This window comes from Balaenoptera physalus, assembly GCF_965194825.1.
Source record: "Balaenoptera physalus genome assembly, chromosome: 21".
Taxonomy (NCBI): Eukaryota; Metazoa; Chordata; class Mammalia; order Artiodactyla; family Balaenopteridae; genus Balaenoptera; species Balaenoptera physalus.
The window spans coordinates 32,272,950-32,281,705 of NC_138902.1; the positions used below are offsets into that span (position 1 = coordinate 32,272,950).

At 42.1% G+C, this 8,756-nt stretch overlaps 1 protein-coding gene and 1 long non-coding RNA gene across 5 annotated transcripts in view; one reads left to right on the top strand and one right to left on the bottom strand.

The window, feature by feature from the left end:
- The window catches only part of STOX2 (storkhead box 2), a gene marked incomplete at its 3' end in the record, with an annotated part of 209,569 nt that overhangs the window by 162,649 nt on the left and 38,164 nt on the right, over nt 1-8,756 (bottom strand). The gene's annotated exons all lie outside the window — the stretch shown is intronic.
- Nucleotides 7,017-8,756, top strand: part of LOC309651814 — a 28,562-nt gene continuing 26,822 nt past the window's right edge. Inside the window, exon 1 of the long non-coding RNA XR_014258420.1 lies at nt 7,017-8,679. This is a non-coding gene — a long non-coding RNA (uncharacterized lncRNA). The remainder of the gene's footprint in view (nt 8,680-8,756) is intronic.

Sequence of the window (8,756 nt, forward strand, 5' to 3'; positions counted from 1 at the left end):
GTCATTTAACTACACTTAGCGACAACCTATTCACCTGTGGGAGCAGCTGCCTCTCCGAGAGGTGAACAAATAGCTCTCTTTGCCTTGGAAGAAATAGACTCAGTACATTTGAGCCTTTTAACAGCCTCCCTATTTATAATTAGGAGTACTCTCAGTACTCACGCCGTCACTTGTGTCATTAGATTCTATAAATATAAATGCATCTCTAGTGCTTCTTTCTTTTTGGTCTCTGCACTCTTCCTATGCAACTTCCATATCGAACAGTCCTAAGATGTCTGTTCAGAGTCCTATGTCTTCAAATGGCTCACAGAAATGGTATCACCTGGCATTGTAGATTCTCCACCCATGACCCCAGTGGTCCACAAATATAACTCCCCTTCCTTAGGTATTTTCTAGGGGTGATCTGGCTATCTAAAGGGAAATAGATGATGTCTCTTTGTTTGGAGTAAAATTTAAACAAAAGGCATGAGGAAATCTAATGTCATGTTGGGAGAGGAAGAACTCTCTTCCTGGAGACCCTTTACCCTTTCGCACTGGCTGTTCCAGGCGTGTCCCCCTTGGTCCTCACTAACCCCCTGCCCGTGCACGTGCCCCCATGACCATTCAGACCGCAGGCTCCTTTTCCTCAAGCATCTCTCCCAGGCTGGAAGGCCCTCTAACTACCCTCACCTTCCCACCCTGGGGTATATACACCATTCACATCCAATATCAGGTCTAGGCTTGACCCTAGCTGCTCCAGACACCCTAATCTTTTCCCTCTCTGAGCTTCCTTAACAGTGGCAGCAAAATGCCCCTGGGTGGGAGTGGTGAGTGCTTATTTCAGCTTCAACCAAAACATTCCCTTGCTTGTTTGTTTTACATATAAGGCTCCAGGTAAGTATTAGTTGAATAAAGAATTCTGTCACTAAGAAAATAAAATAAAAATAAAATCCAGAAACCATTGATTTGCAGTGCTAATTTTGGTAAACAATTGGTTACTGGATTATTTAAGGTTTAGCCCTATCTTGCAAACCAAATCAAGAGGCTTTTGAAGGGCAGAATGTATCTTATTTTTTGTAGGTATCACCCTTGGTATGTAGTATAATGCTATGTAACATGGTAAGTGTTCTAGAAAATATAGCTGAGTAAATGAATTTTAACGTTAAAATTAGAATATATCATACAGACACCCCTCCTCTAGAGATGAACTTTATGGGGTACCAGGAATTTCTATATCTCAGTGTGGTTGGTTGTTATAGGGATATGTATCTATGTGTATATATATATATATTTTATATATACAATATCATTGAACTGTACACTTAAAGTTAGTGCACTTTTTATGTGCTTTACGGTATTAGGTTAGCCCTCAATTTTTAAATAAATACACACAATTAAAAAGTAAGAAAAAATGCATTTGCTCAACAAGCATGAATTGAGTCCCTATTATATTCCTGGCTCTGGGCAAGGTACTGCGTTCCACATTCATTCACCTGTGACTGTACACTATGAGATAACATGGTCTTTACCCTCACAGAGTTTAAAGTCATGTGAGGAGGATAAACAATTAAATAAGCAATTGTAGTCAAGAAGGATAAACATGCACTAAACCTGTACAGTCATGCCAGCATCAAATATGATGTGTAGACATTTAAATGCAAGTTTTCACAATGTAAATGGAGAAGCCCAGATTCAGGTACAGGCAGTCACTCAGTTCCCTGCCCACCTGGTGACTCCATCTGGATCCAGCAAAAAAGCAGCACCCCTTCAGAAGGGCAAGGATGGACTCAGCTGCCCAGGGTCCCTTGGTCCCTCACTCCTGGCTCACCAGCCAGTTCTGGGGCTTTTGGGCCTCCTTTGTCCTTAACGGTCCCTTTCTCCTGGTGCCCCCTGAAACAGGAGGATGCGAAGGAGGGGGAAAGTGAATTACCTTTCACTGAACACCGACTCTGTGCCAGTTATCGCACTAAACAATGTGTCAATTCTTCCCACAAACCCTCAGACTTTTGTCTGATTCTGTCATCCTCATTTCATGTATAAGGAAAGTGAAGGTGACAGACGATAAATAGCTATGAGTGACAAGGCTGAGACTGAAATCCAGGTCTGGGGACCAGGACTGGGGCTGCCCCAAGAGTTTCTCCTTCCAGATGTTCAAGCAACTCTCGGGGACCCCTGTCAACCCTTTTTACGGACCCAGAACATCTAGGAGAATGGAAGGCTGCACACAGCCCTGCTGCACAGCTCATGAAAATCAAGGAGACCAGCATGTCCCTCTGTCTTTCCCCACAACGACGCGAGCTTCAGGAACCAGCTGGCCATCCCAAGGTTCAGACACCTCCATTCCAAGCCTTGATGAGATAAACACACTCAACCCGAAGGAAGCAGTTCTACAGATGCAATTCCCAAACTCCAAACACTGTAAGAAGTCCTAGCCTAGTAAAATCATTCTGGTTCCTAAATGGGAAGATATCCTTGAGATACGAGTCCTGAGAGAACTGGATACTCATCCTGAATATTTGCTATCATCAGAAAATGACTTCTTCATGTCTTGCTTTTTTAAAAATTGTGTTTCTATCAGCCATGTTGTGTTTTGTTTTGTTTTTTTTTTCTCTTGAACATAAGTTTCTGCTTCAAACAGCATTTCAAAAAAGCAAAATTTAAATTTTAAAATGCTTTATTTTAGACAAATCTGGCCAGTGCAATAAAGAATCAGTTTTAATTTCCTAACCAATTTGTGCTTATCTGTAATGTCCTAGGGGACTGAGCCTTAAATGACTGCAACAGAATGGTGACTATATCCTAGTAGGAAAAAGGCTTTACCACCCCCTTAATTTCTCCAACACTTAATTTGAGACACAAAATAGCAAGACAATCAAAGATGACAGAGCTGGCAGGACACCTGAAGCTGAAACAGGAAACCCTGTATCCAGCCTCAAAGATAAGGTTTAGACAAGCATTTTTCAACCACCAGGAGGTTGTAGGAAGTAGCATGATGTGACAGTTACACAGGACATGAGTTTCAGGCCTAGTTTCAATCTCAGCTCTGTCACTAACTTGTGATGTGCTCTTGGGCAAGTCTGTCCAACTCCCCACACTTCTGGTCTTGATCTCTACAGCCAGCGGGGTCACACCATAACAACACTGGCCAATTGACTTGACAGGGTTGTTATGAATAGCAAATAACATAGCAATTATAACACACACACACACACACACACACACACACACACACATTACACAACTGCACCATTACGGGAATCTAGCACGGTGGCCGGGTAGGAGGAATATAGGACAAGTCATAAGATGCAAAGTTCCGCATGGGTATTTACTGGAAGAAGTACATTTCAGCCTGCATGTCAATCAACTGAGCTTTTCTCCTGGTTTCTGTGTCTTCTTCTTTTCAACCCCTACTCCCTTCCAGTCTTTAAAACCTGCTGCTCAGCTCAGTCACAAATTGGGATGTGACTTTTTGGTGCCGAGGATGTGTGGTCTTGGCAATAGCAAATACGGGAACTCACTAGCCCTCTGAGAGCATTCATTTCCATTTTGCTCTTCTGATGAAAAGGGAAATAAGGAAACTGGAGAGTGAGAGGGACTGAACGTTTGTGTCCCTCCCGTCACCCTCAAAGTGCACAAGTTGGTGCCCTGACCCCCGGTGTGAAGGTATTTCACTGCATCTGAGCACAGAGTATTCGAGAGAACCTTTGCGTCAGGAAATAGCAGCCTGCGCGGCACAAAGCGGGCATATGTGGTGGCAGCCTCAGAAGGAGAAAAGAGGTTGTCAGAGAAGCTGAACTAAGCTACGGATGCCTCAATGTGAACTTCAGCTAAACACACACAATCTCTTTTAAGTAATCCCCATAGAATAACGAAAGCGGGAATCAGCGAACTAGGACCCACACACCAAATCCAGCTTGCAGTTCTATGGCCCGTGAGCTAAGAACTGTTTGTCCATTTTTAAATGGTTGAAAAAAAGATAGTACTTCATCGCATGTGAAAATTACAGGAAATTCAAATTTCAGTGTCTGTAAATAGAGTTTTATTGGGACCCAGCCATGCTCATCCTTTCACATATGTCTAGGCTGCTTCTGTGTGACAAAGGCAGAGCTGGCTAGTTATGACAGAGACCATATGGCCCATAAAGCTGAAGATATTTACTACCTTGCCCTTTAAAGAAGTCTGCCAATCCCTGATCTAAAGTTCAGTTCCCATGAAGGTAGACAAAAGCTTCTGTACACAGACATGGCCGAGCAAGTATAAAAAGTAAGTGGAAAACATAGGGTACAAAAGCAATTTCATCTTCTACGTCACTGAGTTCTGAGGAGTTCTAGAAGCCGGGGCGAGGTCCCCCTGGGAGAAATCTGGGCAAGGTTCTGAGCAGTGCATCCCTCCTCCCCAAAAGAGTCCTCCTGCTTTCATCCTTATATATTGGGATGCCATGTGTAATTTTATTTGAAAAAAGGGTTTTCTTTCCAAAACAAATAAAGAAGTTTGAAACTCGCTGTGACTTATTTTATCTAGGAGAGATGATTGCAAACTCAAGCACGCTTCAAAGGCAGTGAATGAAAAGGGACCATTATGCATGGAAAACCACACAAACCAGGACTAAAACGCAACCGGCTCAATTTGCTAAGAACAGAACGTAGGCAGCCAACGTGGTAGGTTCTAAGAAGACATGATCTTTGTCATAAGGCACTTCCTTCCACCTCGGCTTAACCCACTCCGCACACAGCCCTGGAGCATCCTTCATTAAGTATATAAAATCACAAAGCAATTTGATTCACAAGCCTGTATGAGGGTCACACGCCCATTTTCCTCGTGGCAGCCCAATCAAAAACCTTAAAGAAACTACAAACAGTGTTGCAGAGCACCTATAACTTATTTTTATAAGTAATGAGTCATTAACAGGTACTTCGGGAGGTAATTAAAGGAAAACTAATAGCAGCAGACTGTAAGGCTTGGAGTTTTCCTGTTTGCTTTGTTAGTAAAGCCATGGTCTTCTTTATGCCATTTAAAGTCTGAAAAATTAGTTTAGTCGTGTAGTATGGAACTAGTAAACTGATACACGCTAGGCTCCGTCTGAAAACGCAGCTGTGCCGTGTCACTAGATGTGCAAGCAGGAGCTGAATGATCTGTTGGGGAGATTGCAAGAGGCTTCCTGCCTTGAGGGTGGGATAGGATGTTCCCAGGAGACTTTCAGGCCTGAGAGCTTATGATTTGATAGTGTTTCTGGCTGAAGGGAGTATTCCAGATCTCCCGAACTCGAACCTAGCAAGGTTTCCAGTGTGAACGTTGGCGTGGATTCTCCTTCCTAACCTTGGCGAAAGGGTGGTTTTGGGCCTAGGAGGTCCAACATGGTAAGTCAGCCACATGCCCCAGCACATGAGTGCTGCTGAGGGTGGCACTGTATTTATTAGCTGGATCTGTCCAGGTGCCTGGGTGAATGAGGGAGAGGTAACTGACTTCGTAACTTGATATGCTTATGGGACTGTATGTGATCGTGTGTGTGACTGTCTGAACTTGAATGTGTGGGTCTGCAATGACCACAGCTTGGTGTAAATATGTAACTGGCCACGTGTATGTGACTGTGGTTGTGTATGATAATATGGGAACACTTGTGTCCTAATAGTCTCACACTCGAAATACAGCAGACACTGCACCACAAAAATAAACAAATTAATTAATTTTAAAAAATAAATTTAAAAAATAAAAATAAAAAAGCAGCTCTGGTACATATTAATTTATTTGTTTATTTTTAAAAAAATATTTATTTATTTGGCTGTGCCGAGTCTTAGCGGCAGCACGCAGGATCTTCTTTGCCGCATGCGGGCTCCTTTCAGTTGCGGCATGCATGCGGGGTTTAGTTCCCCAACCAGGGATCGAACCCGGGCCCCCTGCTTTGGGAGCGTGGAGTCTTAACCACTGAACCAGCAGGGAAATCCCTGGTACATATATATTAAGACTGAGTCTTGCAGAACGCCTGGGGCAGTCAATACTTCTTAAATACTCAAATCAAGAAAGGCAGTAAGAACTACTAGGGAAATGAGGAATCATCTGTGTGTTATATTTTAATAAATATGTGTTGTAATGAGCATAAAAAGATCAAGTGCCTTCATTATCCACCAAATTTTTTTTACAGGGATTAAACGAGGAAATTAATTACATAAGCCACTCACCGGCAAGAACAGAGCACTTGCTGAAAGCCAGGCCAGGACTCATCATCCCAAAGTCAAATCTTTTTCCATACAAATGACTCCCCAAAATCGTGTGCATCCATTGGAAAATCAAACTCCCAACGTAAATATTTCTCTTACCTGCTATTTTTCAATATCTTGATTCAGGCAAGGTCAATTCTGTATTTGTTTTCATTGTTCGTCCAATAGCAAATCCTTAATGAGTTGCTTATTTTTCCTGCCTCTGTTTTCTGAACTTCTTACCTATCCTAAAAAGTTGTCCTATATTTTGCGCTACATGGGTATCCAGTCATCACACCGTATACCCCAAACTTGTACAGTGCTGTATGTCAATTACATCTCAATAAAACTGAAAAAATATATATTTTAAGTTGTTCTAAATATTCTAAAATAGCAAGTGAGACAACTTCCAAATGAACCTCACTTTAAAATAAGAAGCGGTCTGGGCAGTAAGAGGCAGGGACGGGACCTACCCGCATGCTAAGGAGGGTTCTGATTCTTTAATAACAGTAGGTTGAAAATGCTCTCCCTCAGACCTACAGCCTGCAGTGTCTCTAAGAACATATTGTAACCACATTCCTGAGCACTTCTGTAGCCAAATAAATAGACTAAGACCAAATCTCAGGCATGGAAGAGGGGATCTGGCAAGTCTGAAATATGCATGTGGGACAAGCCCCAAAGTATTAGAACTCCCAGTGAAGCTGTTACTTGTGCTACAATCATTTAGAAAGGATTTCTAAGAGGCAAAGTTGAATTGTGGCAATTCTATACAGTCAAATATAGCAAATACACACACACACACACACACGGCCCCCACACATGTAAAATCCCTCTTGCTATATATATATATGCTATAAGAAAGCATCACTGCAGTGGATTTGCAGCGACAAAGTCAATGTCAGACTGATTTTGCTTTTCTTCGCTTGCCCCCTGGTGGGGAGATAACTGTAATCCACTCGAATGAAAAGGAGGCAAAAAGAGTCAAAAGAATTCATCCTTCAGATAACAAGAGTTCGGCTGTAAAAGTACAAGGACAAAGAAAAGACACTTGAAACAAACACAGAATTTTCCAAATAAGCTAGGAATCATTATTTTCTGTCACCCATCCATCCTCCAAAAACTCAGCCTTTCATGCCCACTGCCTACTGCTAACAATAAGGTATTCAAACATTCCAATCTAGGTCCAAAAAACTTGATTCCAAAAAGTAAAGTCATGACTTGCATCCCCTCTCCCCTAATCACTCCACTCCCAACACACACACACACACACACACACACACACACACACACACACACAGGAAAAAGAAAGGAAGCTTTGCAGGCTGAGTCTTCATGGGCCACAAGCCTCCTCTGTGTCCTTCAAAGGGAGTATTTTATAAAAAGAAAAACAAACAAAACCCTTAGAATGTTCACCAAAACTAGCTATGGACCCAGTATCAACTAATTTGGGTATTTTGAAAGTTAATAACTTCATAATTCATACTTACAAGTTATATGTATTCTTAGTTCAGCAATACACAAAATATATGTGTGCCATTTCATCACCACAGGTAACTTATAAGAACCAAAATAACTCATATTCAACTTACTTCCCTTAAATTATTAATGATCATTACCTATTAATTTATATTAATTATCAGACAATTAATATAAATTACTAGAATGCCCTAAAATGGAAAAAATATGAAACGTAAAGTCAAAAAGCCACAGTTCTAACTCTAGCCTCTATCATTAATTTACTCTGTCATCTTACAGTGTAAACTTCCGGGCAGTGAAAGTAAGTTTCTCAACTGTAAAATTAGGGCCTTGAGTGGAGAAGTCCCCTAGGGTCTCTGCAGTGTTGACGTTGGTTGTTCTGGAAGGAAACAGCAGATGAGCCACATCTTCCATTTCCCTTGATCAGAGTGCCCTCTAGTGGCTATCAGGAAAAATTACATCATTTTAAAACTATTTTTTGCATATATATAGGAGAGTGCTAAATCCCGCGGTGCACCAACTTTTTTGGATAGGTGTGACGGTTAATTTTATATGTCAGCTTGGCTACGCCATGGTACCCAGATATGTGGTCAAACGCCAGTCTAAATGTTGTGATGGCACTTTTTAGATGTGATTAACATTTTGTCCATAGATTTTAAGAAGATGTCCCTCCATAATGTGGGTGGGCCTCATCCAATCACTAGAAGCCTCAAGAGAAAATGACTGAGGCCGCCCAAGGAAGGAGGAATTTCCAGACTGCCTTTGGACTCAAGACTGCAACATCCACTCTTCTCTGGGTCTCCAGCCTGCCAGCCCACCCTGCAAAATCCCAACTCGCCAGCCCCTCACAGTGCGAGCCAATTTCTAAAATTAAATCTCAATCAACCACTCGCCATATATTTATAAACACGTATATACACAGAGACATACCCACACACCCTATTGGTGGATTCTCTGGAGAACCGTGACTGATACTATCAGTGATCCTTAGGCACTTCCCAGAAAATGCGCGTGTACTTCTGTCTCCAAAGTGAAAATTTCTGCAAGTTGAGACGTGGTGGTGGTGAGAGTCTGTGACTCATGTGAGGGGGTGGGGCAAAGTGGTGA